Below are 17,427 nucleotides of genomic sequence, written 5' to 3'. Positions count from 1 at the left end.
AAGACATCTTATAATGTCTAGTTGGTCCTAATTGAACATGGTGCTAACCTGATCTCCATTATGGTCATCTTGGAGTTTGTATTAAAGACATCTTATCATGTCTAGTTGGTCCTAATTGAATATGGTGCTAACCTGAATTCCATTATAGTCATCTTGGAGTTTCTATTAAAGACATCTTATAATGTCTAGTTCTTCCTAATGAACATGGTGCTAACCTGATCTCCATTATGGTCATCATTGAGTTTGTATTAAAGACATCTTATAATGTCTAGTTGGTCCTAATTGAACATGTTGCTAACCTGATCTACATTATGGTCATCGTGGAGTTTGTATTAAAGACATCTTATAATGTCTAGTTGGTCCTAATTGAACATGGTGCTAACCTGAACTCCATTATGGTCATCATTTTAGTTTGCATTAAAGACATCTTATAATGTCTAGTTGGTCCTAATTGAACATGGTGCTAACCTGAACTCCATTATGGTCATCATGGATTTTTTATTAAAGACATCTTATAATGTCTAGTTGGTCCTAATTGAACATGGTGCTAACCTGAACTCCATTATGGTCATCATGGAGTTTGTATTAAAGACATCTTATAATGTCTAGTTGGTCCTAATTGAACATGTTGCTAACCTGATCTCCATTATGGTCATCATGGAGTTTGTATTAAAAGACATCTTATAATGTCTAGTTGGTCCTAATTTAACATGGTGCTAACCTGAACTCCATTATGGTCATGGTGGAGTTTGCATTAAAGACAGAATGTCTAGTTTGTCCTAATTGAACATGGTGCTAACCTGAACTCCATTATGGTCATCATGGAGTTTGTATTAAAGACATCTTATAATGTCTAGTTGGTCCTAATTGAAGAAGGTGCTAACCTGTTCTCCATTATGGTCATCATTTTAGTTTGCATTAAAGACATCTTATAATGTCTAGTTGGTCCTAATTGAACATGGTGCTAACCTGAACTCCATTATGGTCATCATGGAGTTTGTATTAAAGAGATCTTGTAATCTCTAGTTGGTCCTAATTGAACATGGTGCTAACCTGAACTCCATCATGCTCATCATGGAGTTTTCATTAAAGACATCTTTTAATGTCCAGTTGGTCCTAATTGAACATGGTGCTAACCTGAACTCCATTATGGTCATCATGGAGTTTGCATTAAAGACATCTTTTAATGTCTAGTTGGTCCTAATTGAACATGGTGCTAACCTGAACTGCATTATGGTCATTGTGGTGTTTGTATTAAAGACATCTTATAATGTCTACTTGGTCCTAATTGAAGATGTTGCTAACCTGACCTAAATTATGGTCATCATGGAGTTTGTATTAAAGACATCTTATAATGACTACTTGGTCCTAATTGAACATGGTGCTAACCTGAACTCCATTATGGTCATCCTGGAGTTTGTATTAAAGACATCTTATAATGTCTAGTTGGTCCTAATTGAACATGGTGCTAACCTGAACTCCATTATGGTCATCCTGGAGTTTCTATTAAAGACATCTTATGATGTCTAGTTGGTCCTAATTGAACATGGTGCTAACCTGATCTCCATTATGGTCCTCATGGAGTTTGTATTAAAGACATCTTATAATGTCTAGTTGGTCCTAATTGAACATGTTGCTAACCTGATCTACATTATGGTCATCGTGGAGTTTGTATTAAAGACATCTTATAATGTCTAGTTGGTCCTAATTGAACATGGTGCTAACCTGAACTCCATTATGGTCATCATTTTAGCTTGCATTAAAGACATCTTATAATGTCTAGTTGGTCCTAATTGAACATGGTGCTAACCTGAACTCCATTATGGTCATCATGGATTTTTTATTAAAGACATCTTATAATGTCTACTTGGTCCTAATTGAACATGGTGCTAACCTGAACTCCATTATGGTCATCATGGAGTTTGTATTAAAGACATCTTATAATGTCTAGTTGGTCCTAATTGAACATGGTGCTAACCTGATCTCCATTATGGTCATCATTTTAGTTTGCATTAAAGACATCTTATAATGTCTAGTTGGTCCTAATTGAACATGGTGCTAACCTGAACTCCATTATTTTCATCATGGAGTTTGTATTAAAAAACATCTTATAATGTCTAGTTGGTCCTAATTTAACATGGTGCTAACCTGAACTCCATTATGGTCATGGTGGAGTTTGCATTAAACACAGAATGTCTAGTTTGTCCTAATTGAACAGGGTGCTAACCTGAACTCCATTATGGTCATCATGGAGTTTGTATTAAAGACATCTTATAATGTCTAGTTGGTCCTAATTGAAGAAGGTGCTAACCTGTTCTCCATTATGGTCATCATTTTAGTTTGCATTAAAGACATCTTATAATGTCTAGTTGGTCCTAATTGAACATGGTGCTAACCTGAACTCCATTATGGTCATCATGGAGTTTGCATTAAAGACATCTTTTAATGTCTGGTTGGTCCTAATTGAACATGGTGCTAACCTGAACTCCATTATGGTCATCATGGAGTTTGCATTAAAGACATCTTTTAATATCTAGTTGGTCCTAATTGAACATGGTGCTAACCTGAACTCCATTATGGTCATTGTGGAGTTTGTATTAAAGACATCTTATAATGTCTACTTGGTCCTAATTGAAGATCCTGCTAACCTGACCTCCATTATGGTCAATATGGAGTTTGTATTAAATTCATCTTATAATGACTACTTGTTCCTAATTGAACCTGGTGCTAACCTGAACTCCATTATGGTCATCGTGGAGTTTGTAATAAACACATCTTATAATGTCTAGTTGGTCCTAATTGAATATGGTGCTAACCTGAAATCCATTATGGTCATCATGGACTTTATATTAAAAGACATCTTATAATGTCTGGTTGGTCCTAATTGAACATGTTGCTCACCTGATCTCCATTATGGTCATCGTGGAGTTTGTATTAAAGACATCTTCTAATGTCTAGTTTGTCCTAATTGAACATGGTGCTAACCTGAACTCCATTATGGTCATCGTGAAGTTTGTATTAAAGATATCTTATAATGTCTAGTTTTTCCTAATTGAACGTGGTGCTAACCTGAACTCCATTATGGTCATCGTGGAGTTTGTATTAAAGACATCTTATAATGTCTAGTTGATCCTAATTGAACATGGTGCTAACCTGAACTCCATTATGGTCATCATGGAGTTTGCATTAAAGACATCTTATAATGTCTAGTTGGTCCTAATTGAACATGTTGCTAACCTGATCTCCATTATGGTCATCGTGGAGTTTGTATTAAAGACATTTTATAATGTCTAGTTGGTCCTAATTGAACATGGTGCGAACCTGAACTCCATTATGGTCATCGTGGAGTTTGCATTAAAGACATCTTATAATATCTAGTTGGTCCTAATTGAACATGGTGCTAACCTGATCTCCATTATGGTCATCTTGGAGTTTGCATTAAAGACATCTTATAATGTCTAGTTGATCCTAATTGAACATGGTGCTAACCTGAACTCCATTATGGTCATCTTGGAGTTTGTATTAAAGACATCTTATAATGTCCAGTTTGTCCTAATTGAACATGGTTCTAACCTGATCTCCATTATGGTCATCGTGGAGTTTGTATTAAAGACATCTTATATTGTCTAGTTTGTCCTAATTGAACATGGTTCTAACCTGATCTCCATTATGGTCATCATGGAGTTTGTATTCAAGACATCTTTTAATGTCTAGTTGGTCCTAATTGAACATGGTGCTAACCTGAACTCCATTATGGTCATCATGGAGTTTGTATTAAAGACATCTTATAATATCTAGTTGGTCCTAATTGAACATGGTGCTAACCTGATCTCCATTATGGTCATCGTGGAGTTTGTATTAAAGACATCTTATAATGTCTAGTTGGTCCTAATTGAACATGGTGCTAACCTGAACTCCATTATAGTCATCTTGGAGTTTGTATTAAAGACATCTTATAATGTCTAGTTGGTCCTAATTGAACATGGTGCTAGCCTGATCTCCATTATGGTCATCATGGAGTTTGTCTTAAAGACATCTTATAATGTCTAGTTCGTCCTAATTGAACATGATGCTAACCTGATCTCCATTATGGTCATCGTGGAGTTTGTATTAAAGACATCTTATAATGTCTAGTTGGTCCTGATTGAACATGGTGCTAACCTGAACTCCATTATGGTCATCATTTTAGTTTGCATTAAAGACATCTTATAATGTCTAGTTGGTCCTAATTGAACATGGTGCTAACCTGAACTCCATTATGGTCATCATGGAGTTTGTATTGAAGACATCTTATAATGTCTAGTTGGTCCTAATTGAACATGGTGCTAACCTGAACTCCATTATGGTCAACATGGAGTTTGTATTAAAGACATCTCATAATGTCTAGTTGGTCCTAATTGAACATGTTGCTAACCTGATCTCCATTATGGTCATCATGGAGTTTGTATTAAAAGACATCTTATAATGTCTAGTTGGTCCTAATTGAACATGGTGCTAACCTGAACTCCATTATGGTCATGGTGGAGTTTGCATTAAAGACAGAATGTCTAGTTTGTCCTAATTGAACATGGTGCTAACCTGAACTCCATTATGGTCATCATGTAGTTTGTATTAAAGACATCTTATAATGTCTAGTTGGTCCTAATTGAACATGGTGCTAACCTGATCTCCATTGTGGTCATCATTTTAGTTTGCATTAAAGACATCTTATAATGTCTAGTTGGTCCTAATTGAACATGGTGCTGACCTGAACTCCATTATGGTCATCATGGAGTTTGTATTAAAGACATCTTATAATGTCTAGTTCGTCCTAATTTAACATGTTGCTAACCTGATCTCCATTATGGTCATCGTGGAGTTTGTATTAAAGACATCTTATAATGTCTAGTTGGTCCTAATTGAACATGGTGCTAACCTGAACTCCATTATGGTCATCATTTTAGTTTGCATTAAAGACATCTTATATTGTCTAGTTGGTCCTAATTGAACATGGTGCTAACCTGAACTCCATTATGGTCATCATGGAGTTTGTATTGAAGACATCTTATAATGTCTAGTTGGTCCTAATTGAACATGGTGCTAACCTGAACTCCATGATGGTCATCATGGAGTTTGTATTAAAGACATCTTATAATGTCTAGTTGGTCCTAATTGAAGATGTTGCTAACCTGATCTCCATTATGGTCATCATGGAGTTTTTATTAAAAGACATCTTATAATGTCTAGTTGGTCCTAATTGAACATGGTGCTAACCTGAACTCCATTATGGTCATGGTGGAGTTTGCATTAAAGACAGAATGTCTAGTTTGTCCTAATTGAACATGGTGCTAACCTGAACTCCATTATGGTCATCATGTAGTTTGTATTAAAGACATCTTATAATGTCTAGTTGGTCCTCATTGAACATGGTGCTAACCTGATCTCCATTATGGTCATCATTTTAGTTTGCATTAAAGACATCTTATAATGTCTAGTTGGTCCTAATTGAACATGGTGCTAACCTGAACTCCATTATGGTCATCATGGAGTTTGTATTAAAGAGATCTTGTAATCTCTAGTTGGTCCTAATTGAACATGGTGCTAACCTGAACTCCATCATGGTCATCATGGAGTTTGCATTAAAGACATCTTTTAATGTCTAGTTGGTCCTAATTGAACATGGTGCTAACCTGAACTCCATTATGGTCGTCATGGAGTTTGCATTAAAGACATCTTTTAATGTCTAGTTGGTCCTAATTGAACATGGTGCTAACCTGAACTCCATTATGGTCATTGTGGAGTTTGTATTAAAGACATCTTATAATGTCTACTTGGTCCTAATTGAAGATGCTGCTAACCTGACCTCCATTATGGTCATCATGGAGTTTGTATTAAAGACATCTTATAATGACTACTTGGTCCTAATTGAACATGGTGCTAACCTGAACTCCATTATGGTCATCCTGGAGTTTGTTAAAGACATCTTATAATGTCTAGTTGGTCCTAATTGAACATGGTGCTAACCTGAACTACATTATGGTCATCCTGGAGTTTCTATTAAAGACATCTTATGATGTCTAGTTGGTCCTAATTGAACATGGTGCTAACCTGATCTCCATTATGGTCCTCATGGAGTTTGTATTAAAGACATCTTATAATGTCTAGTTGGTCCTAATTGAACATGTTGCTAACCTGATCTACATTATGGTCATCGTGGAGTTTGTATTAAAGACATCTTATAATGTCTAGTTGGTCCTAATTGAACATGGTGCTAACCTGAACTCCATTATGGTCATCATTTTAGTTTGCATTAAAGACATCTTATAATGTCTAGTTGGTCCTAATTGAACATAGTGCTAACCTGAACTCCATTATGGTCATCATGGATTTTTTATTAAAGACATCTTATAATGTCTAGTTGGTCCTAATTGAACATGGTGCTAACCTGAACTCCATTATGGTCATCATGGAGTTTGTATTAAAGACATCTTATAATGTCTAGTTGGTCCTAATTGAACATGGTGCTAACCTGATCTCCATTATGGTCATCATTTTCGTTTGCATTAAAGACATCTTATAATGTCTAGTTGGTCCTAATTGAACATGGTGCTAACCTGAACTCCATTATGGTCATCATGGAGTTTGTATTAAAGAGATCTTATAATGTCTAGTTGGTCCTAATTGAACATGGTGCTAACCTGAACTCCATCATGGTCATCATGGAGTTTGCATTAAAGACATCTTTTAATGTCTAGTTGGTCCTAATTGAACATGGTGCTAACCTGAACTCCATTATGGTCATCATGGAGTTTGCATTAAAGACATCTTTTAATGTCTAGTTGGTCCTAATTGAACATGGTGCTAACCTGAACTCCATTATGGTCATTGTGGAGTTTGTATTAAAGACATCTTATAATGTCTACTTGGTCCTAATTGAAGATGCTGCTAGCCTGACCTCCATTATGGTCATCATGGAGTTTGTATTAAAGTCATCTTATAATGACTACTTGCACCTAATTGAACATGGTGCTAACCTGAACTCCATTATGGTCATCCTGGAGTTTGTATTAAAGACATCTTATAATGTCTAGTTGGTCCTAATTGAACATGGTGCTAACCTGAACTCCATTATGGTCATCTTGGAGTTTGTATTAAAGACATCTTATAATGTCTAGTTTGTCCTAATTGAACATGGTTCTAACCTGATCTCCATTATGGTCATCGTGGAGTTTGTATTCAAGACATCTTATAATATCTAGTTTGTCCTAATTGAACATGGTTCTAACCTGATCTCCATTATGGTCATCGTGGAGTTTGTATTAAAGACATCTTATAATGTCTAGTTGGTCCTAATTGAACATGGTGCTAACCTGATCTCCATTATGGTCATCTTGGAGTTTGTATTAAAGACATCTTATCATGTCTAGTTGGTCCTAATTGAATATGGTGCTAACCTGAATTCCATTATAGTCATCTTGGAGTTTCTATTAAAGACATCTTATAATGTCTAGTTCTTCCTAATGAACATGGTGCTAACCTGATCTCCATTATGGTCATCATTGAGTTTGTATTAAAGACATCTTATAATGTCTAGTTGGTCCTAATTGAACATCTTGCTAACCTGATCTACATTATGGTCATCGTGGAGTTTGTATTAAAGACATCTTATAATGTCTAGTTGGTCCTAATTGAACATGGTGCTAACCTGAACTCCATTATGGTCATCATTTTAGTTTGCATTAAAGACATCTTATAATGTCTAGTTGGTCCTAATTGAACATGGTGCTAACCTGAACTCCATTATGGTCATCATGGATTTTTTATTAAAGACATCTTATAATGTCTAGTTGGTCCTAATTGAACATGGTGCTAACCTGAACTCCATTATGGTCATCATGGAGTTTGTATTAAAGACATCTTATAATGTCTAGTTGGTCCTAATTGAACATGTTGCTAACCTGATCTCCATTATGGTCATCATGGAGTTTGTATTAAAAGGCATCTTATAATGTCTAGTTGGTCCTAATTTAACATGGTGCTAACCTGAACTCCATTATGGTCATGGTGGAGTTTGCATTAAAGACAGAATGTCTAGTTTGTCCTAATTGAACATGGTGCTAACCTGAACTCCATTATGGTCATCATGGAGTTTGTATTAAAGACATCTTATAATGTCTAGTTGGTCCTAATTGAAGAAGGTGCTAACCTGTTCTCCATTATGGTCATCATTTTAGTTTGCATTAAAGACATCTTATAATGTCTAGTTGGTCCTAATTGAACATGGTGCTAACCTGAACTCCATTATGGTCATCATGGAGTTTGTATTAAAGAGATCTTGTAATCTCTAGTTGGTCCTAATTGAACATGGTGCTAACCTGAACTCCATCATGCTCATCATGGAGTTTTCATTAAAGACATCTTTTAATGTCCAGTTGGTCCTAATTGAACATGGTGCTAACCTGAACTCCATTATGGTCATCATGGAGTTTGCATTAAAGACATCTTTTAATGTCTAGTTGGTCCTAATTGAACATGGTGCTAACCATAACTGCATTATGGTCATTGTGGTGTTTGTATTAAAGATATCTTATAATGTCTACTTGGTCCTAATTGAAGATGTTGCTAACCTGACCTAAATTATGGTCATCATGGAGTTTGTATTAAAGACATCTTATAATGACTACTTGGTCCTAATTGAACATGGTGCTAACCTGAACTCCATTATGGTCATCATGGAGTTTGTATTAAAGACATCTTATAATGTCTAGTTGGTCCTAATTGAACATGGTGCTAACCTGAACTCCATTATGGTCATCCTGGAGTTTCTATTAAAGACATCTTATGATGTCTAGTTGGTCCTAATTGAACATGGTGCTAACCTGATCTCCATTATGGTCCTCATGGAGTTTGTATTAAAGACATCTTATAATGTCTAGTTGGTCCTAATTGAACATGTTGCTAACCTGATCTACATTATGGTCATCGTGGAGTTTGTATTAAAGACATCTTATAATGTCTAGTTGGTCCTAATTGAACATGGTGCTAACCTGAACTCCATTATGGTCATCATTTTAGCTTGCATTAAAGACATCTTATAATGTCTAGTTGGTCCTAATTGAACATGGTGCTAACCTGAACTCCATTATGGTCATCATGGATTTTTTATTAAAGACATCTTATAATGTCTACTTGGTCCTAATTGAACATGGTGCTAACCTGAACTCCATTATGGTCATCATGGAGTTTGTATTAAAGACATCTTATAATGTCTAGTTGGTCCTAATTGAACATGGTACTAACCTGATCTCCATTATGGTCATCATTTTAGTTTGCATTAAAGACATCTTATAATGTCTAGTTGGTCCTAATTGAACATGGTGCTAACCTGAACTCCATTATTTTCATCATGGAGTTTGTATTAAAAAACATCTTATAATGTCTAGTTGGTCCTAATTTAACATGGTGCTAACCTGAACTCCATTATGGTCATGGTGGAGTTTGCATTAAACACAGAATGTCTAGTTTGTCCTAATTGAACAGGGTGCTAACCTGAACTCCATTATGGTCATCATGGAGTTTGTATTAAAGACATCTTATAATGTCTAGTTGGTCCTAATTGAAGAAGGTGCTAACGTGTTCTCCATTATGGTCATCATTTTAGTTTGCATTAAAGACATCTTATAATGTCTAGTTGGTCCTAATTGAACATGGTGCTAACCTGAACTCCATTATGGTCATCATGGAGTTTGCATTAAAGACATCTTTTAATGTCTGGTTGGTCCTAATTGAACATGGTGCTAACCTGAACTCCATTATGGTCATCATGGAGTTTGCATTAAAGACATCTTTTAATATCTAGTTGGTCCTAATTGAACATGGTGCTAACCTGAACTCCATTATGGTCATTGTGGAGTTTGTATTAAAGACATCTTATAATGTCTACTTGGTCCTAATTGAAGATCCTGCTAACCTGACCTCCATTATGGTCAATATGGAGTTTGTATTAAATTCATCTTATAATGACTACTTGTTCCTAATTGAACCTGGTGCTAACCTGAACTCCATTATGGTCATCGTGGAGTTTGTAATAAACACATCTTATAATGTCTAGTTGGTCCTAATTGAATATGGTGCTAACCTGAAATCCATTATGGTCATCATGGACTTTATATTAAAAGACATCTTATAATGTCTGGTTGGTCCTAATTGAACATGTTGCTCACCTGATCTCCATTATGGTCATCGTGGAGTTTGTATTAAAGACATCTTCTAATGTCTAGTTTGTCCTAATTGAACATGGTGCTAACCTGAACTCCATTATGGTCATCGTGAAGTTTGTATTAAAGATATCTTATAATGTCTAGTTTTTCCTAATTGAACGTGGTGCTAACCTGAACTCCATTATGGTCATCGTGGAGTTTGTATTAAAGACATCTTATAATGTCTAGTTGATCCTAATTGAACATGGTGCTAACCTGAACTCCATTATGGTCATCATGGAGTTTGCATTAAAGACATCTTATAATGTCTAGTTGGTCCTAATTGAACATGTTGCTAACCTGATCTCCATTATGGTCATCGTGGAGTTTGTATTAAAGACATTTTATAATGTCTAGTTGGTCCTAATTGAACATGGTGCGAACCTGAACTCCATTATGGTCATCGTGGAGTTTGCATTAAAGACATCTTATAATATCTAGTTGGTCCTAATTGAACATGGTGCTAACCTGATCTCCATTATGGTCATCTTGGAGTTTGCATTAAAGACATCTTATAATGTCTAGTTGATCCTAATTGAACATGGTGCTAACCTGAACTCCATTATGGTCATCTTGGAGTTTGTATTAAAGACATCTTATAATGTCCAGTTTGTCCTAATTGAACATGGTTCTAACCTGATCTCCATTATGGTCATCGTGGAGTTTGTATTAAAGACATCTTATATTGTCTAGTTTGTCCTAATTGAACATGGTTCTAACCTGATCTCCATTATGGTCATCATGGAGTTTGTATTCAAGACATCTTTTAATGTCTAGTTGGTCCTAATTGAACATGGTGCTAACCTGAACTCCATTATGGTCATCATGGAGTTTGTATTAAAGACATCTTATAATATCTAGTTGGTCCTAATTAAACATGGTGCTAACCTGATCTCCATTATGGTCATCGTGGAGTTTGTATTAAAGACATCTTATAATGTCTAGTTGGTCCTAATTGAACATGGTGCTAACCTGAACTCCATTATAGTCATCTTGGAGTTTGTATTAAAGACATCTTATAATGTCTAGTTGGTCCTAATTGAACATGGTGCTAGCCTGATCTCCATTATGGTCATCATGGAGTTTGTCTTAAAGACATCTTATAATGTCTAGTTCGTCCTAATTGAACATGATGCTAACCTGATCTCCATTATGGTCATCGTGGAGTTTGTATTAAAGACATCTTATAATGTCTAGTTGGTCCTGATTGAACATGGTGCTAACCTGAACTCCATTATGGTCATCATTTTAGTTTGCATTAAAGACATCTTATAATGTCTAGTTGGTCCTAATTGAACATGGTGCTAACCTGAACTCCATTATGGTCATCATGGAGTTTGTATTGAAGACATCTTATAATGTCTAGTTGGTCCTAATTGAACATGGTGCTAACCTGAACTCCATTATGGTCAACATGGAGTTTGTATTAAAGACATCTCATAATGTCTAGTTGGTCCTAATTGAACATGTTGCTAACCTGATCTCCATTATGGTCATCATGGAGTTTGTATTAAAAGACATCTTATAATGTCTAGTTGGTCCTAATTGAACATGGTGCTAACCTGAACTCCATTATGGTCATGGTGGAGTTTGCATTAAAGACAGAATGTCTAGTTTGTCCTAATTGAACATGGTGCTAACCTGAACTCCATTATGGTCATCATGTAGTTTGTATTAAAGACATCTTATAATGTCTAGTTGGTCCTAATTGAACATGGTGCTAACCTGATCTCCATTGTGGTCATCATTTTAGTTTGCATTAAAGACATCTTATAATGTCTAGTTGGTCCTAATTGAACATGGTGCTGACCTGAACTCCATTATGGTCATCATGGAGTTTGTATTAAAGACATCTTATAATGTCTAGTTCGTCCTAATTTAACATGTTGCTAACCTGATCTCCATTATGGTCATCGTGGAGTTTGTATTAAAGACATCTTATAATGTCTAGTTGGTCCTAATTGAACATGGTGCTAACCTGAACTCCATTATGGTCATCATTTTAGTTTGCATTAAAGACATCTTATATTGTCTAGTTGGTCCTAATTGAACATGGTGCTAACCTGAACTCCATTATGGTCATCATGGAGTTTGTATTGAAGACATCTTATAATGTCTAGTTGGTCCTAATTGAACATGGTGCTAACCTGAACTCCATGATGGTCATCATGGAGTTTGTATTAAAGACATCTTATAATGTCTAGTTGGTCCTAATTGAAGATGTTGCTAACCTGATCTCCATTATGGTCATCATGGAGTTTTTATTAAAAGACATCTTATAATGTCTAGTTGGTCCTAATTGAACATGGTGCTAACCTGAACTCCATTATGGTCATGGTGGAGTTTGCATTAAAGACAGAATGTCTAGTTTGTCCTAATTGAACATGGTGCTAACCTGAACTCCATTATGGTCATCATGTAGTTTGTATTAAAGACATCTTATAATGTCTAGTTGGTCCTCATTGAACATGGTGCTAACCTGATCTCCATTATGGTCATCATTTTAGTTTGCATTAAAGACATCTTATAATGTCTAGTTGGTCCTAATTGAACATGGTGCTAACCTGAACTCCATTATGGTCATCATGGAGTTTGTATTAAAGAGATCTTGTAATCTCTAGTTGGTCCTAATTGAACATGGTGCTAACCTGAACTCCATCATGGTCATCATGGAGTTTGCATTAAAGACATCTTTTAATGTCTAGTTGGTCCTAATTGAACATGGTGCTAACCTGAACTCCATTATGGTCGTCATGGAGTTTGCATTAAAGACATCTTTTAATGTCTAGTTGGTCCTAATTGAACATGGTGCTAACCTGAACTCCATTATGGTCATTGTGGAGTTTGTATTAAAGACATCTTATAATGTCTACTTGGTCCTAATTGAAGATGCTGCTAACCTGACCTCCATTATGGTCATCATGGAGTTTGTATTAAAGACATCTTATAATGACTACTTGGTCCTAATTGAACATGGTGCTAACCTGAACTCCATTATGGTCATCCTGGAGTTTGTTAAAGACATCTTATAATGTCTAGTTGGTCCTAATTGAACATGGTGCTAACCTGAACTACATTATGGTCATCCTGGAGTTTCTATTAAAGACATCTTATGATGTCTAGTTGGTCCTAATTGAACATGGTGCTAACCTGATCTCCATTATGGTCCTCATGGAGTTTGTATTAAAGACATCTTATAATGTCTAGTTGGTCCTAATTGAACATGTTGCTAACCTGATCTACATTATGGTCATCGTGGAGTTTGTATTAAAGACATCTTATAATGTCTAGTTGGTCCTAATTGAACATGGTGCTAACCTGAACTCCATTATGGTCATCATTTTAGTTTGCATTAAAGACATCTTATAATGTCTAGTTGGTCCTAATTGAACATAGTGCTAACCTGAACTCCATTATGGTCATCATGGATTTTTTATTAAAGACATCTTATAATGTCTAGTTGGTCCTAATTGAACATGGTGCTAACCTGAACTCCATTATGGTCATCATGGAGTTTGTATTAAAGACATCTTATAATGTCTAGTTGGTCCTAATTGAACATGGTGCTAACCTGATCTCCATTATGGTCATCATTTTCGTTTGCATTAAAGACATCTTATAATGTCTAGTTGGTCCTAATTGAACATGGTGCTAACCTGAACTCCATTATGGTCATCATGGAGTTTGTATTAAAGAGATCTTATAATGTCTAGTTGGTCCTAATTGAACATGGTGCTAACCTGAACTCCATCATGGTCATCATGGAGTTTGCATTAAAGACATCTTTTAATGTCTAGTTGGTCCTAATTGAACATGGTGCTAACCTGAACTCCATTATGGTCATCATGGAGTTTGCATTAAAGACATCTTTTAATGTCTAGTTGGTCCTAATTGAACATGGTGCTAACCTGAACTCCATTATGGTCATTGTGGAGTTTGTATTAAAGACATCTTATAATGTCTACTTGGTCCTAATTGAAGATGCTGCTAGCCTGACCTCCATTATGGTCATCATGGAGTTTGTATTAAAGTCATCTTATAATGACTACTTGCACCTAATTGAACATGGTGCTAACCTGAACTCCATTATGGTCATCCTGGAGTTTGTATTAAAGACATCTTATAATGTCTAGTTGGTCCTAATTGAACATGGTGCTAACCTGAACTCCATTATGGTCATCTTGGAGTTTGTATTAAAGACATCTTATAATGTCTAGTTTGTCCTAATTGAACATGGTTCTAACCTGATCTCCATTATGGTCATCGTGGAGTTTGTATTCAAGACATCTTATAATATCTAGTTTGTCCTAATTGAACATGGTTCTAACCTGATCTCCATTATGGTCATCGTGGAGTTTGTATTAAAGACATCTTATAATGTCTAGTTGGTCCTAATTGAACATGGTGCTAACCTGATCTCCATTATGGTCATCTTGGAGTTTGTATTAAAGACATCTTATCATGTCTAGTTGGTCCTAATTGAATATGGTGCTAACCTGAATTCCATTATAGTCATCTTGGAGTTTCTATTAAAGACATCTTATAATGTCTAGTTCTTCCTAATGAACATGGTGCTAACCTGATCTCCATTATGGTCATCATTGAGTTTGTATTAAAGACATCTTATAATGTCTAGTTGGTCCTAATTGAACATCTTGCTAACCTGATCTACATTATGGTCATCGTGGAGTTTGTATTAAAGACATCTTATAATGTCTAGTTGGTCCTAATTGAACATGGTGCTAACCTGAACTCCATTATGGTCATCATTTTAGTTTGCATTAAAGACATCTTATAATGTCTAGTTGGTCCTAATTGAACATGGTGCTAACCTGAACTCCATTATGGTCATCATGGATTTTTTATTAAAGACATCTTATAATGTCTAGTTGGTCCTAATTGAACATGGTGCTAACCTGAACTCCATTATGGTCATCATGGAGTTTGTATTAAAGACATCTTATAATGTCTAGTTGGTCCTAATTGAACATGTTGCTAACCTGATCTCCATTATGGTCATCATGGAGTTTGTATTAAAAGGCATCTTATAATGTCTAGTTGGTCCTAATTTAACATGGTGCTAACCTGAACTCCATTATGGTCATGGTGGAGTTTGCATTAAAGACAGAATGTCTAGTTTGTCCTAATTGAACATGGTGCTAACCTGAACTCCATTATGGTCATCATGGAGTTTGTATTAAAGACATCTTATAATGTCTAGTTGGTCCTAATTGAAGAAGGTGCTAACCTGTTCTCCATTATGGTCATCATTTTAGTTTGCATTAAAGACATCTTATAATGTCTAGTTGGTCCTAATTGAACATGGTGCTAACCTGAACTCCATTATGGTCATCATGGAGTTTGTATTAAAGAGATCTTGTAATCTCTAGTTGGTCCTAATTGAACATGGTGCTAACCTGAACTCCATCATGCTCATCATGGAGTTTTCATTAAAGACATCTTTTAATGTCCAGTTGGTCCTAATTGAACATGGTGCTAACCTGAACTCCATTATGGTCATCATGGAGTTTGCATTAAAGACATCTTTTAATGTCTAGTTGGTCCTAATTGAACATGGTGCTAACCATAACTGCATTATGGTCATTGTGGTGTTTGTATTAAAGATATCTTATAATGTCTACTTGGTCCTAATTGAAGATGTTGCTAACCTGACCTAAATTATGGTCATCATGGAGTTTGTATTAAAGACATCTTATAATGACTACTTGGTCCTAATTGAACATGGTGCTAACCTGAACTCCATTATGGTCATCATGGAGTTTGTATTAAAGACATCTTATAATGTCTAGTTGGTCCTAATTGAACATGGTGCTAACCTGAACTCCATTATGGTCATCCTGGAGTTTCTATTAAAGACATCTTATGATGTCTAGTTGGTCCTAATTGAACATGGTGCTAACCTGATCTCCATTATGGTCCTCATGGAGTTTGTATTAAAGACATCTTATAATGTCTAGTTGGTCCTAATTGAACATGTTGCTAACCTGATCTACATTATGGTCATCGTGGAGTTTGTATTAAAGACATCTTATAATGTCTAGTTGGTCCTAATTGAACATGGTGCTAACCTGAACTCCATTATGGTCATCATTTTAGCTTGCATTAAAGACATCTTATAATGTCTAGTTGGTCCTAATTGAACATGGTGCTAACCTGAACTCCATTATGGTCATCATGGATTTTTTATTAAAGACATCTTATAATGTCTACTTGGTCCTAATTGAACATGGTGCTAACCTGAACTCCATTATGGTCATCATGGAGTTTGTATTAAAGACATCTTATAATGTCTAGTTGGTCCTAATTGAACATGGTACTAACCTGATCTCCATTATGGTCATCATTTTAGTTTGCATTAAAGACATCTTATAATGTCTAGTTGGTCCTAATTGAACATGGTGCTAACCTGAACTCCATTATTTTCATCATGGAGTTTGTATTAAAAAACATCTTATAATGTCTAGTTGGTCCTAATTTAACATGGTGCTAACCTGAACTCCATTATGGTCATGGTGGAGTTTGCATTAAACACAGAATGTCTAGTTTGTCCTAATTGAACAGGGTGCTAACCTGAACTCCATTATGGTCATCATGGAGTTTGTATTAAAGACATCTTATAATGTCTAGTTGGTCCTAATTGAAGAAGGTGCTAACGTGTTCTCCATTATGGTCATCATTTTAGTTTGCATTAAAGACATCTTATAATGTCTAGTTGGTCCTAATTGAACATGGTGCTAACCTGAACTCCATTATGGTCATCATGGAGTTTGCATTAAAGACATCTTTTAATGTCTGGTTGGTCCTAATTGAACATGGTGCTAACCTGAACTCCATTATGGTCATCATGGAGTTTGCATTAAAGACATCTTTTAATATCTAGTTGGTCCTAATTGAACATGGTGCTAACCTGAACTCCATTATGGTCATTGTGGAGTTTGTATTAAAGACATCTTATAATGTCTACTTGGTCCTAATTGAAGATCCTGCTAACCTGACCTCCATTATGGTCAATATGGAGTTTGTATTAAATTCATCTTATAATGACTACTTGTTCCTAATTGAACCTGGTGCTAACCTGAACTCCATTATGGTCATCGTGGAGTTTGTAATAAACACATCTTATAATGTCTAGTTGGTCCTAATTGAATATGGTGCTAACCTGAAATCC

The sequence above is a fragment of the Sinohyriopsis cumingii genome, chromosome 5 (genome assembly GCF_028554795.1).
Source record: "Sinohyriopsis cumingii isolate HCF-2022 chromosome 5, ASM2855479v2, whole genome shotgun sequence".
NCBI classification, from domain to species: Eukaryota; Metazoa; Mollusca; class Bivalvia; order Unionida; family Unionidae; genus Sinohyriopsis; species Sinohyriopsis cumingii.
Note: the sequence above shows the minus strand (reverse complement) of the source record.